The following is a 27,399-nucleotide window of genomic DNA, read 5'->3' on the forward strand; positions in this document are numbered from 1 at the left end:
CCATCCCGTTGGTTTGCATCCCACTCAGCCTCCATCAAGTTCCACTTTCTGTCACTGCTGAGCTGATGACAACAGGAGTTGAGTCACTGTGAAAAACTCCCACCCCCATTTCCTGCAGTGCTGGGCTCTGAAGCTGCTCCACCACTTGTGCCACCCCAAATGATGCACGTCCCAGGTGGACTGAGCATTCTGCAAAACCCATTTTCCCTACAGACAGATCCACACTGTCCCTTCTGCTCTGGGAGGGATGGATTCCAAACCATGATAACCAAAGCAGCAAGAGGCTGGAACAGGCTCCAGAGGCAGGAATTCCTCCAGGAAACCCTCCCAGCAGAAGGGTGATGTGAGCACGTGGCAGAGCATGGAACATTGATGCCACAATTAACACATGAATAGCAGGGGCAGCTTTTCCAAGACTCATTTACCAAGGAGCAAAGCAAGTGAGGAATCTCACACACACAAACCTTTCCCATCTGACTTGGAGCCAAACACTTCAGTAAACGCAACAAGATTCCTTACCTGAGATAAGAGATCTCCCTGGGCTGAGGCCCTGTATTCATCACAGACCCTGGGCTGCTGAGTAAATTCTGATGAAATCCATGGATCCAACTCCATTAGACACAAACTCATCCACGTGAGACTCAGACTGGAGCCAGCTGCACCTCAGCTCCATCAGGAGTTTAGGGAGCAAAGGGGTCTGCTCTGAACCTCACATCTCAATGGGAGGGTCTCTGGTCACTGTGGAAATCATTTGTAAATCATTCTAGAGCAATTTTAACTCTCTTTTCCTTTGTATTTTTCCTCCCTGTAGTAAGGAACAGAGTTAACCTTGCCACTGAACTTTCTTAAGCCACAGTTTTACAACAGCCTATAAAAACCCCTTCTGCCAATGCCTTTGTAGATAACTCTGATCAGAATTACCCATTTGTGACATGCTCTGCTGCACCACAGAGCAGGGAGGGGGATGTAAAAATAAACTAAATTCAGTTTCTGCATGTCTCGTGCTCTCACTGAAGAACTGGACTTATCACTGAGTGACTTTGTTCTTCTCTTTGTAAGTCTAAGGTAAAAAAATCCCCTTTTTAATGATCCTTTACCAGCTTTCTAGAGCACAGTGTGGGGTGCACTGATGATGATTGATTTCAGTGCAGTTTTCACATTTTTTGTGGGGTAACACAGAGCAAAAGGTGTTTAGAAACTGTTCAACCCTCCCCTGGAAATTGCTGTGCTCCCCACCTCAGTTCTTGGAAGTGCAGGGAATCACTGAGCTCCCATCCAGTGTGTGATTCCTGATTGAGGCCAGCAGAATCACTCTAACATAAATAAAGACTGCTACTACCATCTAAATCCGTGATTTCCAGAGGCTTCTCACCTTCTGCAGAGAACATCTGCTAAACTGAAGCTGGGATTGAATAAAAAAAGAGCTGTTGCTCAATTCCCTACACATTTCACATTTGGGGTGGTGATTTTCCTCATAGCTCCAGCACTACCAGAGTAAAAGAAGTTGTTAGCAGAGGTTAACTGGACCAGATCTTCCCAACCCACATTAAACTGATATTTTTGAAGTGAGAGTCACCTCAATCCAAAGACACTTTCTTGCTCATCACTGCAGAGCAGTCCAAGTGTTGTAAGAGAATATCCTGCCCATGACAACACTTGAGGAACAGGAAATATCAAAGTGATTCATCTTGTTCATTCCCAGATAAAATGGCTTTATTTCCACCCATTTCTGCCAAAGGCATTGCCCCTTCCCACAGCCCCTCTTCCCTTCCCTGTCGCTGCTGTCTCTTCTCTCCCCATGAAGGACAAAGGATAGAGAAACTGATAAGGAGTCCCTCAGTTGTCAGCAGAGACAGATTGCTGGGCTGATTTTTAAATTAATTATTTTTTTAAATTAAAATTTATTAATTTTAATTAACTAATTTAAATTTATATATATATATATATATATATATTTAATCCAGCATCATTCCAGCAGGTTAAAATGGAGGGGTTTGCTTAAACAGAGAAATTAAAAGAGAGACATGACACATCCCGAAAAATCAAATGGAGTCTAGCTTGAAAAAGAGGACACAGAAGAAATGTCTTTATATTTCAAAAGCTGTTTGAACTCTAAGGAAAATCTCTTTTGGCTTTCCCAGCCAAAGCACAGGCACTGAGCAGAGGGGCTGGTGCTCCCAAGGGGTGCCAGTCACAGGTGGCACCGGGGTGGCAGTGGCAGCCGCTCCTGCCGTGCCTGCAGCCTTTTCTTGGTGCCTGCCCAGCTCCCAGCCGTGCCCTCTGTGCCTCCTCAGCCTCACATCAGGTGATTCTGTCACTGTTCAAGTTGAAATTTCATCCTTGAGTACCAAAATAGCCCCAGGAGAGGCCACAGGGGGCAGCTGTGCCTGCCTTTCCCCTGCATCCAACATTTCCAGCAGCAGCAGCAGCAGCGCTCCCGTGCCTCACTCAAGGCTGACTTTGCTCCAAAGCAGAGACATCTCCAGCAGCTCTTTGCTGTGCTGGTGTGAGGGGAGAGAGCAGCTGTAAAAGCTGTGTAATAACCTGTGGGGTTATTGCTGTCACAGGGGCCTTAGGAGCTTTCACAGCTCGCTGCTCTCACCTCCAGCAATTGCTGCTCTGCTGTCCAAAGCGAGCAAAGCTCAGCCCAGAGCTCATCCCACGGGAGAGCCCGGCTCTCTCAGAAGAGCAGAAATCCAGAAAAAGAGATGTCAATTAACGGCTGAGGGCAAGAGGGGTGGGTGAGTCCTTTCTCACCACCCCTGTTTGATCTGTGCAGGGGTGCCATGCTCCCTCTTTGCTCACATGTCATCAAACTTCCTCAGAGCTTACTTTTCCTTTCCTAAAAACACCTCCCATCTTTTCTTCTCCTCACACCAGCAGCAGGGTGTGGGAACTGCTGCCCCAGAGAGGCACCAGCTGTGCTTTCTGTGTCAAATAAATCATTTGTTTACGCAGCCATGCGGACTAGAAACGCTGGGAAATATGGGAATCCCTCAGCTTTGCCATGGGGGTGATGCTCTGGTCACTGCCAGCCTGCTGGAGGAGCTTTGGGATGCTCTGCACACACCCCGAGTCTGCCCAGGGTCCTCCCTTTCACCGAGCCTCCGCTGCTCTGGTGCGTTTGAAAAGCTCCAAAGCGAGCAGGAGATGATCCATGGATTCCCATGGACATCCCTGAGACGCTGCTGGGCTGCTCTGAGCTCTGCCAGGTGACAACAGAACCATCTCCCTCCTGGGCAGGGCTGGAACATCCCAGGGATTGCCTGGAGTCACTCCAAGTGACCACAGTACACGAACCCCTCGTTTTTCCAGCTGCACAAACCAGCCTTTGTCACCCATTTCTGTCCCTCCCTCGGGTCCCTGTCCTGCCTGCCAACCCCCCTGGGCAGCACTGCATCACCCAGGCCCAGGAGGAGAAAAATGGAAATAATTCCTCCCTGTGGGGTGGATTTATCCAGAGCACAGCAGGAATGGCACCAACACAACCTGTCCTTCCCTCTGCCTCCAGCTCCTGCCCAGGTTGTTGTGTGCTGGGCTCGTTCCGCTCCCCATCTGGAGCTGGGGCACAACCACAGCTTTATTGGGTCAGGATTAAATGCCTCTGGTTTATTTTTATTGCTGCCATAAGCTGGGTTTGGAGGCTGAGAAACACCAGCAGGAAATCAGCTCCTGCTTTGATGCCCAGTGCCAAGAGCCAGTTTATGGTTCTGCAGCTGGATTTCAGCAGGAACAGGAGAATCTCCTGCCCTGGGTGTCCTTCTGTGCTCAAATTACTCTAAAAAATCACCTGGGTCGTGCTGGGTTACCCCAGCTGGGATTTCAGTAGGCAAAATCTGGTTTGAACAGAGCTGAAAACAGAAGGAGGGATGGAAATGGAAGAGAGTGAGAAGCACCAGGTCTGCAGCACCTCAAACCCCGTGGGCAGGCTGGGGACAGAGGTCACAGATGTGCTAAAATACAGAAGAAAAATCTGTCCAAAAATACAGAAAAAGGAGAAGCTGGGGGCTGTGGAATTCTGGTAAAAGTTTAGGAATTGTCAGAAAGCAATACGAGTGGCAGACAAATCTGCAGAAGAGCTTGATTTTGAACATATTGCTACAAAAAAAAATAAAATGAGGCTGATCAGGTGGAAAATATTTAAGTTGATGATGATTAAGTTGATTTAAGAAAAGACACAGAGCCAATAAATACTTCAAAAGTTGCACTCAGTGATTTTGAAAGTCTTTTCCAACCTGAAGGATTCTGTGATTTTGTTTTGGGGACCCTATTAAGTGGTGATGTTCCCCACAGATTAAACAGCATTTACTAATGCTGGTCACTTCAAGATTAGCAAGTCCAGATAATGGTATCTTTGTCATTAAAAATAGTTTTAAAGACCTCAGTAAGGAAATCCACACATGGTTGGTCTTGATTTCCAGCAAACTTGGATAATCAGAGTTAACAAAAAAGAATATCAATATTTTGAAAGAATAAAGAGGATAATCTAGGTAATTATAAACCTATCAATCCAAGACTGCTCTCCAGCACAAAAATAAAACAGCTCCTAAAAAATACAATTCATCAGGAATTAAAGATGGGGAACAGAATTTGGCAATTCAGTGGGAATTAGAGGAGAATAAATTTGCCTTCTTGATATTTTCACTAACCAACAACAATACCTATATAATAAATAATATATATATAATATATAGATATAATAAATTGTTGTGACTGAAAAGATGAATTGGCATGTGAGGACACTGCAGGGGCAGCGAAGGGTGTGAGGATGGAGTGCTGCATGCAGAGGGATGAGCGTTTATCCAGCATTTTCCTGCCACCTCCAGTCACTGATTCCAGCCCTTCATGCTTTAAACACAGCAAAACATTCCCTGAGGATCCAGCAGAACCCCGGGAATGCAGCTCGAACTGATCGAGGTGTTTGCTTTCCTTCTTGCCAGGATCTCACTGCCTCTCCAAGAAGGAGAAACTTTTGATGTTCAGACAATGGAATTGTGGAGATTTGGTTCTTAAAATAGCACAAAGAAAGGAAAAATCAGCCGTGTAAAATAAAACCTGAGCTTGAGGAGCAGAACTTTCCTTTCCCCCTCTTGAAACAGGAGAGAAAAAAACTCCTTTGCACCCACTGGGATTTCAACTCTTTGAGATGAGATTTAATTACTCAGGAGAGCTGTTTGGAGCTTTTGTTCGAGATTTCACCCAACTCCCCACATTCCCTTAATTGCTGGGAAAAGGAGGCACAGAGATCCCTGGGCAGCTCCAACTGTGCCTGAAGTTCCCAAAGGAATCCCTGCTCATCCCAGACTCTGTCTGACTGGTGGCACTCAGGGAGAAGTGGCCAACTGCACCAGGCTCTCTAATTAAAGCCTGACCTGTTGTTAATGAGTGTTTGATTAACCCGCTGCTGCTGCTTTATCATGCTAAATAAATAATATCCACTCTGTGCTGCTGTTTGCAGAGCTCATTTCACATTCAGAGCTCCCTGCCTCGCACCTTAACCAGGTGTAAAAGCATCACACCTGGACAGGGGCAGGAATTCCTGCACGGAAAAGGTGTTTAAACCCTGGCAGGAGCTGCCCAGGGAGGTTTGGATCCCCATCCCTGGAGGTGCCCAAGGAATTCCTGGATGTAGCACTCGGTGCTCTGAGCTGGGGACAAACTGGGGGTGAGGCACAGCTTGGGCTGGGAGGGCTTTTCCAGCCTCAGGGATTTGGGATTCTCCAACAGTGAGGGATGGACAGGGGTGCTGAGCAAACAACAGCCACAGCCTTCATCAAAGCCCTCCAGCTCAGCTGGGTCCTCAGAGCTGGAAACACGGACTGAGGTGGGACAGGGAAGTGCTGAGGATCCCCCGTGCCTGGAGCTCTGAGAGCTCTGAACACCAGGTTTGGAGGCAGGCATCTGATGCCTTCACTTTGAGCTGTGTTATTTTCCAGCCTCTGTGTTGGTGCAGAACTCTGAACTCCACACAAAGTGTCAGCAGGGTCTCCTCACAGCTCAGGCACACACAACAATCCTTCTCCAGCCCCACAGCCAAGGACACCGCTGCAGCTCCAGGCCCAAAAAGTGCAACCAGCAGGGAATTGAGGAGAGCAGCCTGGGAGGATGGGACTGCATCACCTGCAGCTGGAATTGCACAATTCACCCCAAGGTGGAAATGGACCAGAACTGATCCAAGAGTGAAACTCCTGAGCCAGGGCCCATCCTGGCTGCAGCCAGGGCCGGGCTCTTGCAGTGCCCAAGGTGCATCCTTGGAAGGGCTTTTAATAAATCCCTGCTTTATTCCTTTAACCCTGCCCAGTCCCTGCTCCAGGAGCCTCTCCAGGCACCAGATCCAATACCATCAAACACCAGATGTTTCATCCCACCACATCCATTCTGGAAAAAGAAATGTCTCTGGCAGGTCCATCCCTGCCACTTCCCAGCCTCTTTCCCTGCTCACACTGGAGCATCACAGCCTTCCCTGACTTTCTCCTGCAGAAGGTCCAGCTCATCCTCAACCCCCTCTGAAGTCCCTCACCCTCAAATCCCGGCTCTGCTTGCCCAGCACTTCTCAAATCTCACTCTCCCAGCAGGACTGGCTGCCCCACTCCATTTCCTTCTGAAATTATCCAAAAGAAACTTCTAAAAACCATCCTGAAAGCATTTTGCAGTTCCCATGTTGCTCGTGAGAAGAAATTTCCACTTTTTATTCTCATGCACAAAGGATCCCTGACTTTCTGCCATTTACAGCCACCACGAATATTCCAGCAAATAAATTGGTAAGAAAACCCATGGGAACAGCAGATTTTTAACTGAATATTGTGCATAAATTATTAATTAGTTCTGAATTTACAGAGGCGAGGATTAGCAATGAAAAACTCATTTAGTCCCTAAGATAATTCAACAGGACAAAGGAATCAACAGTCTGTGACTTTTATGTCCCTTGGAACTGAACAAAAACAGCTGCAGCATCAGCAACCAAAAAATTGCAATGAATGGCCCACAAATTAGCACAGAAAAGCATCTGAATGTTGTCAGAATTTGTGATTCTTATTTCTTAATCTAAAATTCATCTACATCTGAAAATCTGCAGCATAAAGATCGGTATCCAATCATCTGCAGAGCTCTCAGGGGTGAGATATTCCTTATTCTTGAGCTCACCTGGACTCAGGGTGTGTTCCTCCTGTGCTAAATTAGTTTGGAGGCTGCAGCATGCTCAGAATGCAGGGATTTATGGATGGGATGGTCTGGGAGACTGGAAATGGCACAAGCAGCATCCATGAAGGTCTTTGTATTGAAATTCTGTGGTTTTAAACAAGAAAGAGGTTTGGTCACAACCAGGTAAAGCAGCTTAAGAAAGACCTGAAATTTCTGTGAAAAATTAGGATATAAATGATTGTTCTTTGTGGATTCATTTGGGGCAGGACAAGAGTTTCTGCTGACCTGAAAAGGGGGGAAATCCTCTGAATTCAAGGTGCTTTTGGGCATTTTTCACTAAAATTCCTTTACTTTCACCTGTTGAAGCTCCTTTCTGTGCCGGTCTCAGCACTTGTGGCAAAGCCTGATTATGCTGAGTGTGCCCAGCCCCGAACAACTGCAGAGACTCCAAATTGTGCCACAGAAAAGCAAAACCTGGCAAATTTTCCCTAAAAAGTGTTGCAGTAAGGAATTCCCACCTTTCCCAGCACACCTCTGGAATTCCCTCCTCATTTCCAGGCCCTCACCTGGCAGCACAGGGATGAGTGGGGACAGCACAGCGCCGCTGCAAATTGTGGAGCTGCTTCCAAAAACCCCAAAAAGTGGCTTTAAAATTGTGATTTCCTGTTTGCATTCCCTCTCTGGAGTACAGGGATACACAGGGCTGGAGGAGTAGCTGCAGCCTACAGATGCAGTTTGAGGCTGCTTTTAAAAACTTCCATGTGGGTGTTTGCCAAAGGAGCTTTTTTTTTTCTTTTTTTAATATATTTTATTTTCTTCCCTGCTCGTGAAACAACTGACTTTTATTCATATTTACACAGTCCCTCGGAAAGCAAATGAAAAACTCGTCCTGAGAAGTTGCAAAGTATTAAATTAGCCAAAAGTAAATGTTATTTTTGGAAAACCAGTTCCAGGTGTGGCTGCCAGACTCCTTCCACCCGAAGCTGAGGCACTGAAGGGAACAAAGGAGCCTGGCCATGACAAAAGGAATGTCACTGCTATTGAAATAAAAACAGGCAAAAGCTGCTTGTGAGACATTTCTTTCACCTGGATGCTTTTCCCAGGGCTGGCAAGGAAATCAGAGGGGCTCTCAGTCCCCAGAATGATCTGGCAGCTCCCAAGCCAAGGGAATCACTTCAGTCACTCACATGGAATAATTTGTCATTTTGGATTTTTTTTTTTTGTTTCTATTTTTCATTCTTGCTCTCCCCAATCCTTTAAGATCTCTCCATACACTTTATCATCACGTACTGTTTTGATTTGAGTTTATTTTTACCCTGAACTCCCCTGACTCCAGCTGTGCTGCACTTTTTAGTGGGTCCTAACTTGCCCTTTAAAGAAATTATTCCTTTGAGGAATAAAACACCCACCTTAACTAGAGAGTTGATTCTCCCACTGCATTAATTCCATTAATTAATTCTATTTCCTTCACTCCAGTGAAATATAATTTCTGCCAGCACAAGGGATCCAGCTCACTGTGGCCAGAGCCTCTCTGTAAATCCCTTAGGAATTAAGGGTGGCTTGGATTTTGGAGTGCAGGTGGAAATATATTGATTTTTATCACAAGAGAAGGTGCTGCCTGCCATGAAAAAACTCCACCACCATCCTCAGCTGCCTCTGGAAGCTCCTCCTGACACAATACAATTTAAAATAACAGTGATAAAGGATAAATGATCATTAAAAAAAGGCTGTTGAGCACATGGTTTACAGCAGAGGCTGGGAAGGGCCAGGCAAGGTCACAGAGTCTGCAGTTGGCTGTTAAATTAAATGTGGATTTATCAGGATTGGATCCTCTGTAATAAACCTGCCTGCACACCTGACCTCCCTCAGATATTTCCTAACATCCCAACAGATGCACAAAAGCATTTCTGTAGGATTTGGCACAACTTGGGGCTCCTCAAGGTCACTGCACCAGGCAGAGCAGCCTGTTGTAGGCTTCTCACTGGGACTGAGAACGTGGAATCCATGAGTGTCCTGATCTGTGCAGGTGTCCCACTGGGATTTTGGACCTTGACCCTGGGAATCCCAGGTGTGATGGCATCATTTGAACCGACCTCCCCAAACCTTTTCTGCACTGTCTGGTTCAGCCCTTCTCCTCCTGCTCCCCTTCTTCCTTGTCCTTCTTCTCCTTCCTCTCTTCCTCCTCCTTTTTCTCTTCTTCCTCCTTTTCCTTCTTCTCCTTTTCCTTCTCCTCCTTTTCCTTCTTCTCCTTTTCCTTCTCCTCCTCCTGCTCCTCTTCTCTTCCTTCTTCTCCTGCTCCTCTTCTTCTTTGTCTTTGTCCTTCTCCTTCCTCTCTTCCTCCTCCTCCTCTTCCTTCTTCTCCTTTTCCTTCTCCTCCTCCTGCTCCTCTTCTCTACCTTCTCCTTTTCCTTCTCCTCTGCTCTTCTTCTTCCTTGTTCTTCTCCTTCTCCTCCTCCTCTTCTTTCTCCTTTTCCTCCTCCTTCTTCTTCTCTTCCTCCTCCTTTTCCTCCTCCTTTTCCTGCTCCTGCTCTGGTGGAGGGGAACAAGGGCAGGCTGGAAGCCTGGGAGAGCCCCTGAGCATTTCCTTTATCCAGATCTGCCTTGGATCTTCCCAGCAGCACCGAGATCTCCCTTTTCTTTCCGAGAGTGGGGCTAGGAGCTCCCTCAGGGCTTCACCCACCTGTGAGGGCTTTGCAGAGCATCCAGAGGTGTCAGGGGTGTCTCTGAGACCCCCTCGCTGCAAGGCCAGGGTTTGCTGTCTGTGCCCACAGCAGTGTTTTATCTATTCAATAGACATTTAATGTTATTTATTAAAAATCAGTGCTTTATCCCTGCAGCAGTTGTTCAAGGCTCTGTTTGAAGAGGAGGGCACAGGTTGGACACGGTTCCCTTCACGTTCTCCATCAATCTCCTGCTCCCCTGGCTCAGGCAGTCCCTTGGCTGCCTCACCATATCCACTGCTAAAAACCTTCCTCTTCCAAAGCAGCAGGCACTGAATTTTCTCCTTGCATGGCAGGAAATGTCACCAGGCCCTGCTCTGGGTGATGCAGAAAGTGAAGTTTGAGCTCTCTTAGCACAAATCCCTGCCCAAGGCAAGGAAGGACACCCAGCTCCAAAGGCTGACTGAGAACAGCTCAGCTTTGGTCACACCAATTCCCTGGAATTCCCTCGAGGAATTCATGGGCAGCAATCTCACGTTCCCTCATCCTGCTTTCCATCCCAGCTCGTCAGAAACTGGGATGGGGTTGGGAAAGGGCAGGGCAGGGAGGGGCTGAGATGTGAGGAGGGAACGGATCCAGCCTCAGAAGAGGAACTGATGTTGCAGTTTTTGCCCTGCTCATTTTACAGTAAATAAAGAATTAAGGAAGATTGCTGGGAATGTGTCCATTCAGGCAGCAGCTGAATTTCCTGTTAATTGCTTTGGGAGTGAGGGAGGAGGGAAAATCGTGGAGCCATCACAATGAGCAGTGAGTGACTGGTGAGTACCCAAACCCTTACTCTGCACATGTGTTGCTAATGATAGAAATAGAGATGTGCTCTCATAAAAACCCCGACTTAGTGAATGAGGGTGAGCATAAAAAATAAATCCCTCTCTCAGGGAGACAGAGAGTGCAGAGTCATTTAGCATGGCATTTGTTTTGGAGGAAGGAGTGGCACCAGGTTTTCCCTGCACCAGCATGAGCAGCGCAGCCCCAGTTCCCCCAGTGACTCCCACTGCCCTGGGACTGGAGCCAGATGAGTGTGGGGAAGGGTCTTGCATGAAAAGGACCCAAAATCACAGAAACATGGCATGGTTTGGGTTGGAAGGACCTCAGAACTCATCTCATTCCACCCCTACCACGGCAGGGACACCTTCTACTGTCCCAGGCTGCTCCAAGTCCCATCCAGCCTGGCTTTGGGCACTTCCAGGGATCCAGGGGCAGCCCCAGCTGCTCTGGGCACCCTGTGCCAGGAGGAATTTCCTCCCAGTATCCCATCTAAACCCACTCTCTGCTGGCTGAAGCCGTTCCCTGTGTCCTGGCACTGCAGGCTCTTGGAAGAGGTTCTTCCCCATCGTTCTTGGCTCCCTCCAGATCGACCCTGCCACGTGCCAAGCCTGCCCTTGTTCCTGCACCTCACAGGCACTTCTGGGTTCACAGGGAGGGGAAGCTGCTGGGAAACCTGGAGATCCTTGGATATTCATCCTGGATGCACTTGGGAAGGGGGAAGGAGAACCTGTGCTAGCGTCACAGCTTTCAAAGCCAGCCGGGGCAACCAGCGAGAAGCGGCTCTGAACAGGGAAGCAGGAAACCCTGGGCTGACACAGCCTCCTGCCCTGTTATCTGTACCTTTGGTTTATTATATTTAACCAGGCTTTTGATCTGGTTAAATATAATCTTTGATCTGAAGGAAGAACATCCAAAGAGAAAACAGCACCAAAATCTTTTTGTCAGCACCAACTCTGCAGGTCCAATAGAACCTCAGAACAGCATCAAGTCAGCAGATCCAGCAAACAGCTTTTCTTGGTGGGCTTGGCTTTTTCTCAGAAAATCACATTACACTGAAATCACACTTTTCCAACAGGAAGTTTCCATTTGTCACTTAAAAAACCAACTCACTACCAAGAAAATCTGTCATGCAGTTGTTTCAGATCTGTATTTCTTTCCAGGCTGTAAAAGCAGATTCTGAGGCCATGGAGAGAAAAATCAGATGGAGAAAAAGGCCTGGGAGAGACCCCGAGGAGATGTTGAAGCAGACCCAGCTATATTTAAAGCTGCTGTGGATGACATTTGGAGATGGAGATTCCACATTCTGGTTATGCAGTCTCCCAGGGGAAGCACGTGTCGGGATTTTTCTCAGCTTTATCCTAAATCTTCCTTGCTGTGTTTTATTGCCGTGACTTCTTTTCCTTTCCCTCCACAGACTTTGTTTATTCCTCTTGCTGCAGACACTCGTGCAGCTGCACAGCAGCCCCAGAGCAGCCCTGGCACTGACACAGAGCCCCCCTGCCCCAGCTCTGCTCCTCCCTGCTCATTCCTGAGAGCTCCCAGATCCCTCCTGCTGCTTTCCTGGAGTACAAACCTGCAAAGAGCATGGGGAGGAAGGATTCCATCCCTGCTGCTCACATCCCACCCCTCCGGATGGGCACTGCTGCTGGGTTTTGCTCTTTTCAGAGCTTTGGTGATTCCCTGTTTTCTGTGTGGGATTTTCATGTCCTTTTCCATGTGGTACCTTCCTAATTGATCATGGAATCACAGAATGTTTGGGTTGGAGGGATTTTAAATCCCGTCCTGGGATCCTTTAAAGCCCAACCTCCCACTGTCCCAGGCTGCTCCAAGCCACATCCAGCCTGGCCTTGGGCACTTCCAGGGATCCAGGGGCAGCCCCAGCTGCTCTGGGCACCCTGTGCCAGGGCCTGCCCACCCTGCCAGGGAAGAGTTTCATCTCCAAGCTGAACAATCCCAATTCTCTCGGCTTTTCCCAGTCCTCTTGGCCTTTTCTCCATCCTCCTGCAGTCAGTGATTCCTGCCTTGGCTCATCCTCCTCAGCTCCATCGATTTCCTTGGGAAGATCCTTCCCTAGCAGACACTCAGGGATGGGCACCGAGCCCCAGAGAAAGTCTCAGGAGACTGGAATTCTGCACTGATCCCTCTTCCTGCTCCTCAGGAGATGTGAGCACTCGGGATAAGGCTGATCCCACCCAAGGCTGAGGGGAAGCAAATCCTTCACACCCAGTTCCTGACGTGGGACATCTCTGCACCTGGGGGATGCAAACTTGTCACCAGGAGCTCCATGACACAGTGACCACCTGTTTTCCATGGCTGATGAGTGAATTCCTGAATTCCAGTGCAGTGGATCCTGCTGCAGATCCCACAGCCACTTCTCTCCAGGGTGTTTTTCCTGCTGGTGTTACTTTTAGCTGGGTTTTGTTCAGTGTCCATCACTTAAAGATGTTTCCATGTGCCAAGATTGGAGCTTTCAGTCTCTTCTGGGTTGCCTATTTTTGGAACCTCGGGCTCTCCTTGCTGATTTTTTTGTGTGTGTGTTTGTTTTTAAATAAACAAAAGCTGGAATAATAAATGTCTGGCCAGAGAGTAGTGAGGGATCAGATGTTTTCTGAAGAGGAGAGATGTGGAAAAGAAAGGAATTGCCTGGGAAACACTGCAGAGCCAGAAGACCTCTCAGCTCATCTGTCAGGGAGGGGAGGGCAGGGAGTTCTTGGGATGCAAACAAACACAGACGAGCTGGAGAGAAGCGTTAATCCATCCCAGAATCCATCAGCTGCCACCATTAGCATTTCTGCTGATAACAAACAGTGGGGTGTACTCACACCTCATTGCCAGAATTCCATGCAGCAGGAATTCCTGGCTGCTGGAAGCCTTTCCTCTGCTCCAAGCTTTTCTTCTCTGAGCTCATCATCCCCCTGTGCCCACATCTTACAGGTGTTTGTGCCCACATTGCCCTGACCTCAACCCAGGCTGTCCCCCACAGGTGAACAACCCGGATTTGTCCTCCCTTTTAGCATTTACGTGGGAAATTCCATGGAGCAGGGAAATCCTGAGCTGAAGGAAATCCCTTCTTCCTCCAGTTCCCAATTCCCTGGTTATGTTCTAATCATCCCCCAGCAAGTTCTGCTGGCTGTGTTTTATTAAAAGCAAGCACAAATGCAGAAGGGCTGCTTGTTTTCCTCCCTGAGCTGCAATAGAAGGGATCTGATCAATAAAACAACTCAGCCAAGCTAAGCCCGTGGAAAGCCGGGCACTCATAAAAGGCATCTTTGCAATTAGTTTTTATCAGCTCCACGATTTTCTGCTGACCAAGGAGGCTCCTAAACTCAGACCAGCAAGGAGATGCTTGCTCTGCACTTCCCTGTGGTACAGAACAGGCCAGGGCAGTTTAGTCTGGTTGCCACTGAAGGATTTTGGAAGCTGCAGAGCTGAATTTCCTGTGTCTGTGACAGTGGGTCCATGTGCAGCATGGCCTGGAACCAGAGCCAAGAACCGAGAGGGGATGAAGGCAAAGAGGAGGAGGGAAAGGGAACTTCATCTTGCACAGAGGGCCTCTGCCACAGGATCTGTTTTACTGTCAAATTACAATTTTTGCCCCCTGACTGCCTGGCCAGTTTGGTGATAGCTCAGCAGGTGAAATTTCGTGGAGGGTTCAATCTAACTCTGTCCTCTCCTGTTTTAACTCTGCCATTTGAACCCAGCAAAGCAGTTACTGAACACAACATTCTGATGGTTCTTAATGTTCTTGGAAGATGCTTTCCCTTCATCCTTAACCCCCCTGCTCATTACTATTTCACAGATTCCTTTAGCTTCCCTTATCAGACACCTACATGTTCTAATTCCTAATTTATATTCATTGCTGCAAGTTTCCCTTATTTTTCTGGGGACAGTGTTGACTGGGTTTGGGTTTCTATTTTATTTCCTTTTTCCCTTCTCTGCTGAATGATGAAAATTTTGCTTGGCAGTTTTTCCTGTTGGGGAAAACATGTTTTTGTAACAACCCCAGGGAGGGCCCATGGAGAAGAAACACGTTCCACCACTCTGGCTCAGCTAAAATCAGCTGCAGCCTGTCAGACAGAGCCCTGAGAGGGGCTTTAATGGTGGCAGCTTTGACTTCAGTGATGTTAAAGCAGCCATAAAGAGCCAGATCACCACAAACATCCCCCTCAAACTTTTCTGGTAAGGAACCAGCCTGGCTCTCACCTCTCCAGTTATTTCACCACAAGGGCCCAGCCCAACACCCCCTGGTTCAGCTGAGGAGCCCCAGAAGAGCCAGGACACCTCAGAACAGCTCCTGGCATGATGAGCATGGAAGAGCTCATTTGCTGGATCCAGAGGTTCAGCTGCATCCTTCAAGGATGGAAGGAATCTCAGGAGAATCCCTAATTCCTTCTCTCAGGAAGACCTTTGAGAGAGGTTTAATTGTGATCTTCCTGATATTAATTAAAACAGCCCTGGTACCCCACAAATTAGGGGATTCATGAGGCCAAATTAACCCTTCTGCATCTGGGGGAGGTCTTGTGAGCTTCCCATGGGTGCTCTGAGAGCGGCTGCTCAGCTGCTGGAAGGGAAAATGTGGCATTTTCCTCATTTTGAGGACTCCCCAGCTTAAAGGTGAAGCCTCTGCAGAACTGGGCTGAGCTCAGGTGTGCTCAGAGCCCAGCAAGGGTCAGGCACAAAGACAAGAGAGGAGGCTGAGGTTTGGGGTTTGTTTGGGAAGCTGAGGAGCCTGATCAGGAGCAGTTCCTGGGAGGGATGAGAGGAGCTGCCTCCATCCACATTGCCCAGCATCCACCCACCCTGTCCCCGGGAGAACTGGAGGGGCAGGACTTGTCTGTGCCACCTCAAACGTGGGGGGAAGTCCAAGCAGAAGTTGAGCCTTGCAGATGGCTCAGGGGGACTGGGACAGAGCCGGGACAGAGCCCTGAGCTGGGACAGAGCCCTGAACTGGGACAGAGGCCTGAACTGGCCTGGGACAGAGCCCTGAACTGGGACAGAGCCCTGAACTGGGACAGAGCCCCGAGCTGGGACAGAGCCCTGGCCTGGGACAGAGCCCTGAGCTGGGACAGAGCCCTGAACTGGGACAGAGCCCCGAACTGGGACAGAGCCCTGAGCTGGGACAGAGCCCTGGCCTGGGACAGAGCCCTGAGCTGGGACAGAGCCCTGAGCTGGGACAGAGCCCTGGCCTGGGACAGAGCCCTGCTGGTGCCACCAGCCCCATGCCCAGGGCTGTGCCAGTGGTGCAGGGGTGGTGACAGCCCGAGCTGGCCCAGCCAGGCTGGGGAGGGAGGCTGTGGGAGCCAGAATGGGTTGGGTTGGTTTGGGATTTCACCCACCCGATTTTCAGAGGTGTTGAGTCTGTGCAGAGCTCAGTGATTTCAGACAAAAGCGTGGGGGTGAGAACCTTTGGAGCTGCAGGAGGTGAGGGCAGGGTGGAGGAGGTGGGGATGAGATTCTCTGAAGGCAGAGCTCTCAACTGCTGCCTCAGCTCGGGGAAACACAGATCCAGAACCCACAAGAGAATGATCTCCCTGCTCAGCTTTGTGCAACAGCTCCAACCCCTGCTGCATCAGCCAGGGCTCTGTAAAACCCATCTGTGAATAACCAAACCCGCCTGCCTGCACCAGCACATGGCAAAAACACGGCAAAAACCCAACATCACCAACATCACCCCAAAGAGGGGCAGGAGGAGGCTTCTCACCCTCATCTCCTCATGCCAGGCTGGTGACAGGACCCTGAGCCTCTCTAGATCATCTGCCAGGCCAGCACCACCTCCTGATGAGCCACAGGGTGACTGCACCTCCAGCGATTTTCTCTAATTGTTTCCCTAATCACATCAAATTGCCCAGGTCCCATTTGTGCTCTCCCAGAGTAATTTGCTTTCCCCCATGCCCTGCTGGCTGTGTCTCTCTCTGTAACCCCGCGTCTGCAGCCACTCCTCAGGGCTCAGGGGGGCCTGAATTAGATTATGGCTTCTAATAAAAATAAGTCTAATGGAATTACACAACAAGACCAGATTAAAGTCAGCTGCTTTGCAAATCCTGGGGTTGGGTTGCTGTTAGCTGAAGGGAAAAGCACGTGGATCATCCCTCTCCCACCTCCCAGCCCCACACATCCAGTGGGTGGGAGGTAACCCACCCTCCGCCCCAGCTGAGGCAAAGGTAACATCTCCCTGGGAAATAATAACATAATAAAGGTAGTCCCATAAAAAAACGCAGCAGGGAGAGCAGGGAATGCCAGGAAACAGAAGTGCAAGGAATTAAATGCAAAAGCCATGAAGCACTTTCCCCCCTTTCCCATAAACTGCACCACAGCGAGGCTCTTCACCCTCTGCTTCCTCGAGGAATCAGCCAGGTTTACATTGGCACCATTTAATTGGGTGTTGTATTGGTATTTTTAAAAATAAATTCCTTTTAGAGACTACCTATGGAGACTACACCTAAGGAATGAGGCTCAGGAATGACAACCAGAACAGGGAACAGTCTCTAACTCACCACTCATCAGTGACTTTCTGCAAAGGGCCAGGGAAGCCCTAAGTGGATGTTAATGTGTTCCCATGAGAGAATTTCTTTAACCCCTTGAACTTGGCACTCTCACCCCAGATTTTAGCTACAGGGTTCTCAGGATTTAAACCTGCAGTCACAGAATCCCAGAATCATTTGGGTGGGAAAAGCCCTCCCAGCCCATCGAGTCCAGGCTGTGCCCCTTGTCCCCAGCCCAGAGCTCTGAGTGCCACCTCCAGGGATGGGGATCCAACCCTCCCTGGGCACTTCCAGTGCCTGAGCTCCCTTTCCATGGGGAAATTCCTGCTGCTGTCCACCCTGAGCCTGCCCTGGCCCAGCCTGAATCCTCGTGGATCCCCAGACAGCTGAAGCCAGAGGGGCTCCTCAGTGAAATGACTCAGATTATTTCCATTTGTGCCTCTGTGAGCAAACCCAAGCAGGGGCAGTCCTGCCCTGCTTCCCCACACCAGCAGGAGTTGGGAGGGTGGAATCTCCTGCTTTTCCCTCCAGCAGCAGCTGTGCTTCCACACAAACCCCAGGAAGGTTTCCACAGCGTGCAGTGTGATGTGCAGGGCAGCCTTCTGCCTCCTCACACCTCCCTGGCCCTCATTCCATCCCCCTCCTGCACTGGGGGACAGCAGCAAGCACAGTCCCCACAGAGGACACTGTGGTCCTCACCTTGTCCCCCTCCTTGTCCCCCTGTCCTGCTGTGTCCCTGAGCAGGGGAGTGTGGAAAGGAGGACAGAATTCCATGAGAATTCCTGGGAATCTCCTGGGAATCCCACTGGATTCACAGGGAGATGCAGAGCACACTCAGATTCAGAGAAATCATTTGTTTTGGAGCATTTCCATGTCCTGTCATCACAGCTGAGGTCCTTGCCCCTGGAAAAGGGACAGCCCCAGTTGTGTGTGGATGCAGGAGAAACCAGAGCACCCACAGAACTGCAATACCTGCTGCTCCTCATCCCCGCTCCCAGCACAGGCTCCTGCACCCCTGTCCCACATCCAGCTGCATCTCCCCTGAATTCACCTGGAAACTCCTCCCACGAGCTCCAGACACGTCTCACCCCAAGGGCTCAGCCCCGTTCTGGCAGGCACCTGTCCCTTGCTCCCTGGAATACCTGGAAAAGGGGAGCAAGCGTGGAAAACTCGAGACATGCCAGCTAGCTCCAGAGGATGGAGAGGAGGAGAGGGAGAAGCAGGAGCACAGTTGGTGCAGAGGAGCAGAATGTACGATTTAGAGACTTCCTAGAAGGCTTTAATAAGCCAACAGGCTCAGTCAGAGCGCTTTCACTTTTAAATCGGTGTTTACAAATTCCTGGGCAAACTCAGCTCTTCCTGTCTGTCCCTGGTCAGAGCCTGCTTGAGGAAATGAGACAAACACCCCTTGGTGTGGAAGCAGTTATTATTTAAGTTATTATTTAAGCACACTCACAGCCTGACTCATGTTTGTTTTTAAACGGCGTCGTTGGACAGCGCTGGCAGAGCCAAGGTCAGGCTGGCACAGGGAAGAGGCACAGGGAAGATCTCAGAGGAGAGGAAGCTGCTGCTCCTTGCCCATTCCTGGTGGGAATGCTCCCATCCCTGGGTGCACCTGTGGCTCTTCTTCCCCAAGGGAATGGCACTGCTCATCCCGGGATACCTTCCCTGGAGAATGACCTCAGCCAGGCCATCCCTCTGCTACACTGACAAAATCCAAATAATCTCCTAAAAAGCTCCACCCTGCCTTTGCCAAGCGACACCAGCCAACTGCAGTAACAGGGGACAGAGGAAAATCATCCTCCTTCAAGAAATGCTGGGAAATATTCCCATTAAAAAGGAAAGTATTTTGTATTTAAGGAGAAATGAAGTCATAATGACATCACACATCTCAAAGCACACTCCAGGCTATCCGGGAGCCTAAAGCTGGCAAACCAGGACTTGGCTCCTTCCTCACCACCCTCAACAGCACAAACTTGCAGCTGGGTAATGTTTTAATTACTCACCCTTCTAGCAAGTTTCTGAGTTTGTTTTGGAGCAAGGGGAGGTGGCTCAGGGGGCTGGGGAAGGGACACTGCTCTGTCTCTCCCGGAGTCAGATCCACAAACTCACTCAAATCAAAGCATCCAGGCTTGAGCAGGACTCCTGTGAGCTTCCCTCACTCCGGGGTAATTCTGAGCAAGCTTCAGCAGCAACGAAATGCTTAAACCTCAGTGACACGAGCTTGGAATGGGTACAGAGCTTGGGGAACTCCAGTGTGAGCGGAGCCTTTACACTCTGGACCCCGGGACACAACTGGCACAGCTCAGAGCTGCCCCAGTCCTGGAAAACACCTTCCTTCACCACAGAACCGCCGAGGGTTGGAAAACCTCTCTGAGATCCTCGAGTCCAGCTGCTCCCCCAGCACTGCCAGGGCCACCACTGAGCCACGTCCCCGGGTGCCACAGCCTGCCCGTCCTTTGAACTTTGCCAGGGACAGCCATTCATCGTCACTTAGCAAAGATTCCCACTCGTGCAGAGCCGGCCGAGCTTCCCCTCCCTGTGCCAGGGGCTCCTGCTCCCTGCCACCCTCACTCCCGGTGCTCCTGCGGATCAGTGCTGCCCATTCCAGCACTTTGTTGGCCGCAGGAGCCGCACATCCCAGCGGTGGCGGACGCTGCTCTCTATCAACTTTACCTGTGCGATCACACACGCACCAACCTTCCCTCCCCTGCCTCCGAGTGCTCCGGGGCCCTGCTGGGGAACCGGGGGACACCGGGCACCGCACCCGGGGGATATCGGGCACCGCACCCGGGGGATATCGGGCACCGCACCCGGGGGATATCGGGCACCGCACCCGCATCCGCATCACCCCCGCCGCTGCCCAAGGGCAGCTGTCAGGGCAAGGACGGCGAACAGCTGCCCCCGGAGCGGGTTTGCCACCATCCCCACCGGACCCCCCCTTCCACCCGCTCCCTCCGCCGCCTCCTGCTCACCATGGCCGGGGCAGAGCCCCGCGGCGCCCGGCGCGGCTCCCCCGGCGGGCCCGCTCATCCTGGCGGGGCAGGACGGCTGTCGGCGCTGCCCAGGTGCGGGATGCGGGGCCTCCAGCCCGCCCGGGTGTGGGAGCCGGGATGCGGGGTGCGGGATCCGGGATGCGGGGTGCGGGATCCGGGATGCGGGGTGCGGGATCCGGGATGCGGGATCTGGGATGCGGGATGCGCTCCCGCCCGTGGCTCCGCGGGCAGCGCCCGCCCCCGGCCCGCCCCGCACGGAGAGCGGGGGATGCCCGGCCCTGTCCCCGCCCCGCCCGGGGAAAACCGGAGCCGTCCCCCCCGAGAGAACAGCCCCGAGCCCGCCCCGTGTGCCCCGGGAGCGGTGCGAGAGCTGCGGGAGGGGCACCTCTGCCTTTATCCCGGTGAATTCTCGCTGATGCTTTTCCCTCGCTTTCCGAGCAACTTCAGGCATCGGTGGTTTGGTTTGCTTGCTTGTGTGCAGAAGGGAAGTGGAGCAAGCCCATCTTACTATAACTCGCTCGACAGGAACCTCTTTTTAAAGATCTGAGGGGTTTTGGCAAAGATCTTTCAATGGATTTCTCAAAACAAACAAAAAATTGGCGGTATTTCCAAGCACACTGCAAAGGCTTTTTCAGCTGCAGCATCAGCCCAGCTCCTCTGACATTATTGGAGCTTTGGCAGCTGAAATCTGGCCCTGACACCCTTAAGAGAACTCAGTCTTGGCAGAGCAGGACACCACGAGCAGCTCATCAGCTGAACTTTTAAAACACCCACTGAAACATCAGACTGAGCATAAACCCAGGATCTGAGCAGCTCCATCTCCAGGTGTGGCCACCTTCACCTTTCACTTCTGGAGCTGCGGTTTGGGGGTTTCAAAGTGCCTTTGTACAGTCACTGCAAGGCTGGGGTTTCTCAGAGCAGAAGTGCACTGGATTCACAGGGAGATGCAGAGCACGCTCAGGTTCAGAGAAATCATTTGTTTTGGAGCATTCCCATGTCCTGTAATCACATCCTGTAATCACTGGAAAAGGGACAGCCCCAGTTGTGTGTGGATGCAGGAGAAACCAGAGCACCCACAGAACTGCAATACCTCCTGCTTGCTGACAAAATACATCAAAAACATCAATGGATATTAAATGTTATCAACTTGACTGATAGGAGTCAGGTTTTTTTTAAGATCTGGGGGGTTTTGGCAAAGCTTTTTCAGTGGATTTCTCAAAAATTTGGTGGTGCTTTCAGGCAGTGCAGGCAAACACCACCCAGGCTGGCAGGCCTCGTGTGTGCTGCATGTGTTTGTCCATCACTATAGAAACTGAAAGACAGAGAAAGAATAACATTAACAAAAAGTAAAACACATCCAATCCATGAAGAAACACCTTGCCACAGTCTGCATTTTCTCAGACTCAAAAGAACCAAGTGAATGAAGCTGGTCTGGGTGGAGCTGTTAAAGAGTTCCTGAAACAATTTTGGTTTGCCTTCATTTTCCTCTCCATGGGACTAATGTGACTTTTCTGGGCATTATTAGTATTTACTAATAGCAGACACTAGTGGTAGCTACTCATTAGTGTAGCCTCGAGCTGTAATGCTGAATTTACATATAAATAAATGTGGTTTGATGTCTCTTTGTGGAGCAAACAATTGCAGTTCCTCCTGGCAAGATCTGAGTGCTCAGAGCAGCTCCTCACCTGCCCTCCAAGGTGTTCCCAGCCAGGATCTCCTGCAGCAGCTCCCAAGGAACCTGATGGCACAAAAGGGAAAAATCAGAGTGTGGAGCCCTGAGCCAAACCCATCCTGAGTTTGCAGAAGGGGGAGAGCTGAGGTTAAATGGGTTTCTGTGCTCTTCTGTCAATGTTTGAGTGGGTTGAGGGCCAGCAGCTCTGGAGCAGGGTTAAAAGTGCTCAGGGGAAGGGATTTGGTGCCTGGAGAAGGCAGAGCCCAAGCCCCTTCCATCTTTGGCTGTTCTGGATCTGAGCTGTGATGAATCCCAGTGCTGTCTCCAGCTGTGGTCATACCCCATCCCTCCTCCTCTTAATGCAGGTTCCTCTCCAGGATTAGCAAAAGTTTATTCCACCTGAATGGGATGCCTAAAAAAATGGAATTAAATTTTTAAACAGGAAAATTGGAAAGGATTAGAGAGGGAGATAAAGCTTTTTGGATTTTTGGGGATTTTTTTTCTGTTTTTCCTCCTCTTTTTCTTCCTGCTCTAACAATGATGAATCCCAAGATCTGCTTGGGAAAGAGTGGCTGAGTGATTCATCGGGACTGAATCACAGTCACTCTGCAGAGGAATTCGCTGCCTTTGCTGCTGCAGGTGTAGCTCCATCCCTGCTCTGGATCCCTGCTGCCCCTCCAGGAGCAGGGAGGGACAGAAATCCAGCCCCAGAGAGCAGCTTTGGGTCTGTTCCGTGGTCTCCTTCCGTGGGAGGGATTTTATCCAGCAGGGAGCTGGAATACATGGAGTTTCTGAGGGTTTTAGCCACTGCTGGATCACGCAGCCTCCCACTCCCCTGGGAAGGAACTTTCCTTCTATTCCATTTTCAATGCAAGCTTTCCCCCTCTCTCTCAGAGATTCCCCCACTAATCCTGGGATACAGCAGCAATTGGTACCCAGAGCTCAGCTGGAAAGTCAGGATGCAGCAGCTGAATTCCTGGGATTTCCCAGGGGCTGGATTTTCTGAGGGACATCAGAGGAGAGGCAGGAGAAAAACTCTGATCTGCAGCTGAATGAGGCTGGGTTGATGCTTGTCCTTACACAGAATTTTGTCTCTGTTGTCACCACCTCCTCTCTTCACATTCCCAGAACCCTCTGGTTTGCCAGGAATTCACATTCCCAGATTCCTGGTGAAGGTGCTCAGCCAAGCCAAGCTGGGGACCAGCTCAAAACTGAAAGGATCAGGAAGAAGAGATTCACCCTGGTGATTCCTGACAGGTTTTTAAATAATCCAACTCTGCCATCTGTGGTAGGAGCTCTCCCTGTTTGCAGGATCTGATCTACTCCCCACATCATATTATATTATTATTACATATATTATATTTGTATCTGCAGACACAAATCTAAAACTTGGTTTAAGGCAGCTCTGACTTTTAGCTTTAAAGCGGAATATTTGGGTCATTTTTACCAGCATAACCATCACTGTTCATAATGCAGAAATTGTTCATAATGCAGAAATTGTTCAAGTTTCATTGGAAGAGCACAGAATTATTTTCCAGGCACTGAAAGACCCTCTCAGAGTGACCCTTGGAGATATTTGTTATCACAGGACCAAAGGTGGAATCAAAGCAAGGGGCAGCATCATCTGGAGGCAAATTCCACATTTACAACCCAAGGGCTGGAAACTACTAAAGAATCCCTCAGAAATGTAAGGATGAGATTGCTCCTGGGAGAGCTTCTCTGAGTCCTGGGCCATCTCAGTCTGTGCCTCAGAAGTGTGACAGAACTTTCCATCATTTTTTTTTAATGTTTTTTTCTAAAATCCTGTTGCTAATGAAAAATTTCCACTCGGTTCTCTGCTCCAGCAAGGAAGTTTTGGAAGAAAAAAAAATATCTGCCTGGGAGGGAGAAATCCATCTCCTGCCATGCCCCGGTGCTGAGGGGTGCTTTGCTTGGGTGTTTGTCCTTCTGCCCTGCAGGAAACACTGCTGGGCCACACCAGTGACACCAGAGAGTCCAGGATAAATTTAAATTTATACATATATATATACATATTATAAATGTTTCTAAATATTATATATAAAATATATAAATATTATAATATTTATAATAGAGTATAAACCTTATGTATTACATACAATATTAATTATAAATATTATATATAATATAATAGTATGAATATATAATATAATATATTATATATATTGTATATTATATATTAAATTTTAATTTACAAGATATTTGTATTAATATAATATATTAATATTAAACAGACAATATTAATAAATATCAATAAATATATATTTCTAATATATATAATGAATAGATTATAAATATATCAACATTTATATTATATTATATTATATTATATTATATTATATTATATTATATTATATTATATTATATTATATTATATTATATTATATTATATTATATTATATTATATTATATTATATTATATTATATTATATTATATTATATTATATTATAATATATTATAATCATATCATACTATATATCATAACATTATGTTATGTTATATTATGTTATATTGTATTACATTATATTACATTATATTATATTACCTTATATTACATTACATTATATTATATTACCATTTAAATATAACATTTAAATTTTTTTATAGCTTTTTAAATAGAAAATTACTTATTCTAAAATAAATAAATTTATTTGAGGAGAAAGTATTTCCCTTTTTCCTGGGAAAAGAGGGGGACCCGAGTGTGGGGGACTGGGGACAGCGGTGCCACGTCTGCCTTTGGAGCTTTCCTCCGGAGGTGGTGGAGCACAGGGATGAATTCCCAGGATGTGGAATTTCCTCATTTCCATGCAGATGAGGCAGTAATTCCGTGTGAATACGGATAACTGATGTGCCTGTGAATAAGAGAGCTGCTGAGATGAATCATTCATCATGGATTATTGATAGGATTCATTTTACCTCTTTTTCTGCTCTCAGGATGCCCACAAGCCCCCCCTGAATTTATTTCCCCCCTCTTTTATGGAATATTTCTGGAGACAAAGTAGATTAAAGCTGAGTAATTTTTCTGCTCTTTGCTGGGCTGAATGAGACATTTGCTGTCAGGTTAACCCTTGCAAAGTCTCCTCTGCTGGAGGACTCCTCTCCTTGGACTCAGCCTGGATTTGCACATCAGCTCTGCCCAGACAGGACACCCCCAGTTCTGGGTGCTGGCATTTGTCCCCTCACTGTGTGACAAAAGTCCCGTCTGAGCGCGGCCAGCCGGCGGATGGACGGGTTTGGGATGGATTGGGATGGGTTTGGGATGGTTTGGGATGGGTTTGGGATGGTTTAGGATGGGTTTGGGATGGTTTAGGATGGGTTTGGGATGGTTTGGGATGGGTTTGGGATGGATTGGGATGGTTTGGGATGGTTTAGGATGGGTTTGGGATGGTTTGGGATGGTTTGGGATGGGTTTGGGATGGTTTAGGATGGGTTTGGGATGGTTTGGGATGGTTTAGGATGGGTTTGGGATGGTTTGGGATGGTTTGGGATGGGTTTGGGATGGTTTAGGATGGGTTTGGGATGGTTTGGGATGGGTTTGGGATGGTTTGGGATGGTTTGGGATGGTTTGGGATGTTTGGGATGGTTTGGGATGGGTTTGGGATGGGTTTGGGATGTTTGGGATGGTTTGGGATGGGTTTGGGATGCTTTGGGATGGGTTTGGGATGGGTTTGGGATGGTTTGGGATGGTTTGGGATGTTTGGGATGGTTTGGGATGTTTGGGATGGTTTGGGATGTTTGGGATGGTTTGGGATGGGTTTGGGATGGTTTGGGATGGTTTAGGATGGGTTTGGGATGGTTTGGGATGGGTTTGGGATGGTTTAGGATGGGTTTGGGATGGTTTGGGATGGTTTGGGATGGTTTGGGATGGTTTGGGATGGTTTAGGATGGGTTTGGGATGGTTTGGGATGGTTTGGGATGGTTTGGGATGGTTTAGGATGGGTTTGGGATGGTTTGGGATGGGTTTGGGATGGTTTAGGATGGGTTTGGGATGGGTTTGGGATGGGTTTGGGATGGTTTAGGATGGGTTTGGGATGGGTTTGGGATGGTTTAGGATGGGTTTGGGATGGTTTGGGATGGTCTGGGATGGTTTAGGATGGGTTTGGGATGGGTTTGGGATGGTTTGGGATGGTTTGGGATGGTTTGGGATGGGTTTGGGATGGTTTGGGATAACATAATTTCTGGTTATTTATTCCCTATCAAAAAACCTTCAAATGGGAACAGAAAAAGGAGAATTATTTCTTCAGAGCTGTTCAAAGTGGTGCAGGTGCTTTGCAAACCCTCCCTGCCGACCTCCAGAGGTGAAACCAACCCGTGCCCAGGGCACTGAGTCCTGAGCTCAGCTCCTGCCAGGGCTCCCCTTCCCAGCATGGTGCTTCCTCACATTCCCTTTGTGTTTCCAGGATGCATCCAGGGATCTGCAGGACGGGAGTTAAGCCAGAGCTGCCCATCCCCGAGCTGTGCTACCCACGGGTTTAGGCCAGGCTTTGTTAAGATGGACATGGGACTTTTCCCCTCTCTGGCTGGGACTCAAAGGCACAGCTGGGGTTTGCACAGCCAGCCCTGGGTCCAGTAAATGCAGAAGACAATTCAGTGTTTGCCCTTCCAATTCAGTATTTGAAATATTTGAATATTTCCTTCCAGGAAACTAACACCAATGAGTTCCACACCCAAATTCAGCTCACCTCTTGTGCCACATTTAACCTTCAGCTATTTTCACTCCTCCTTTCTACAGCTTCCACCCTGGTCTGGGCAAAATTCACAGCTCCATGCAGAAAGCCTTGAAGGGAAAGTCATTCTGCAGCTTCCCAGCCACAGCAGATATTTTAAACTGAAAGGGCACAGGAGGATGGGCTGGGCTCAGCAAGAGGAAATCACCTTTCCCCAGCAGCAGCTGCTGGGCTTCCTCTCTGAGGCCACAGTTATTTGCACCAATGCAGCTTCTAGAGTGACCAGAAAGAGGAAAAAAGAGAAAGAATCGGTTGTGGTTGCTTGTGGTCCAGCCACAGAGCCCAAGGCATCCCCAGGGCAGGGACAGCGGGGCCGTGTGACACAACAGTGCCAGCCTGTGGCAGGTGATGCTCAGGTCACCTCTCACCTGCCCTGTCTGCCTTGGGATCCCATCATTTTGGGATAAAGCAGATAAATCCCATCCCCGTGTGATCCTGTCCCCACAGGGCAGAGCAGGGCGGGCAGGGGACACCCCAGGGCCAGCTGACACATTCACAGGAAAGATTTGGGGGCTCAAAGGTCCAATTAAATGCCCTTTTCTCTAAAAATGATGAATTAATGTAATGTAGAAAACACAGATTCCTTGGTGAGGATGGTCTGAAATGGAAAAAACCTGGAGATGTCAGCATTCAGCACTTTTATTTCTGCTTTGCTCTGGTGAACTTTGGGATCTGTTATCCATTGCCTGCCTGGGAGCCTCAGCTGCTGCCTGGCTCGGCAGGTATTTTACAATACATTTAATCTTTATATAGAAACCACAATTGTACCTGCTAAAACACTCCCCAGTCACCAAAGAAAGAAAACAAAAGAGACATTTTCTTCTTGTTGCGCTCTTTTTTCAGCCTTTAGACTTAAAAAGGGCACCTTTTCTGTA

At 48.9% G+C, this 27,399-nt stretch overlaps 1 protein-coding gene across 3 annotated transcripts in view; it reads right to left on the reverse strand.

The window, feature by feature from the left end:
• The window catches only part of HTR4 (5-hydroxytryptamine receptor 4), a 66,936-nt gene extending 46,677 nt beyond the window's left edge, over positions 1–20,259 (reverse strand). For all 3 annotated transcript variants that reach the window (XR_015774015.1, XM_088063622.1, XM_088063623.1), the window contains exon 1: positions 20,086–20,259. The gene's annotated coding sequence lies outside the window, so the exon portion shown is untranslated. The remainder of the gene's footprint in view (positions 1–20,085) is intronic.
• Between the last annotated feature and the right edge of the window lie 7,140 nt (positions 20,260–27,399).

This window comes from Pseudopodoces humilis, chromosome 17 (assembly GCF_049639895.1).
Source record: "Pseudopodoces humilis isolate 2021_Gansu_Grassland_sample_001 chromosome 17, ASM4963989v1, whole genome shotgun sequence".
NCBI lineage: Eukaryota > Metazoa > Chordata > Aves > Passeriformes > Paridae > Pseudopodoces > Pseudopodoces humilis.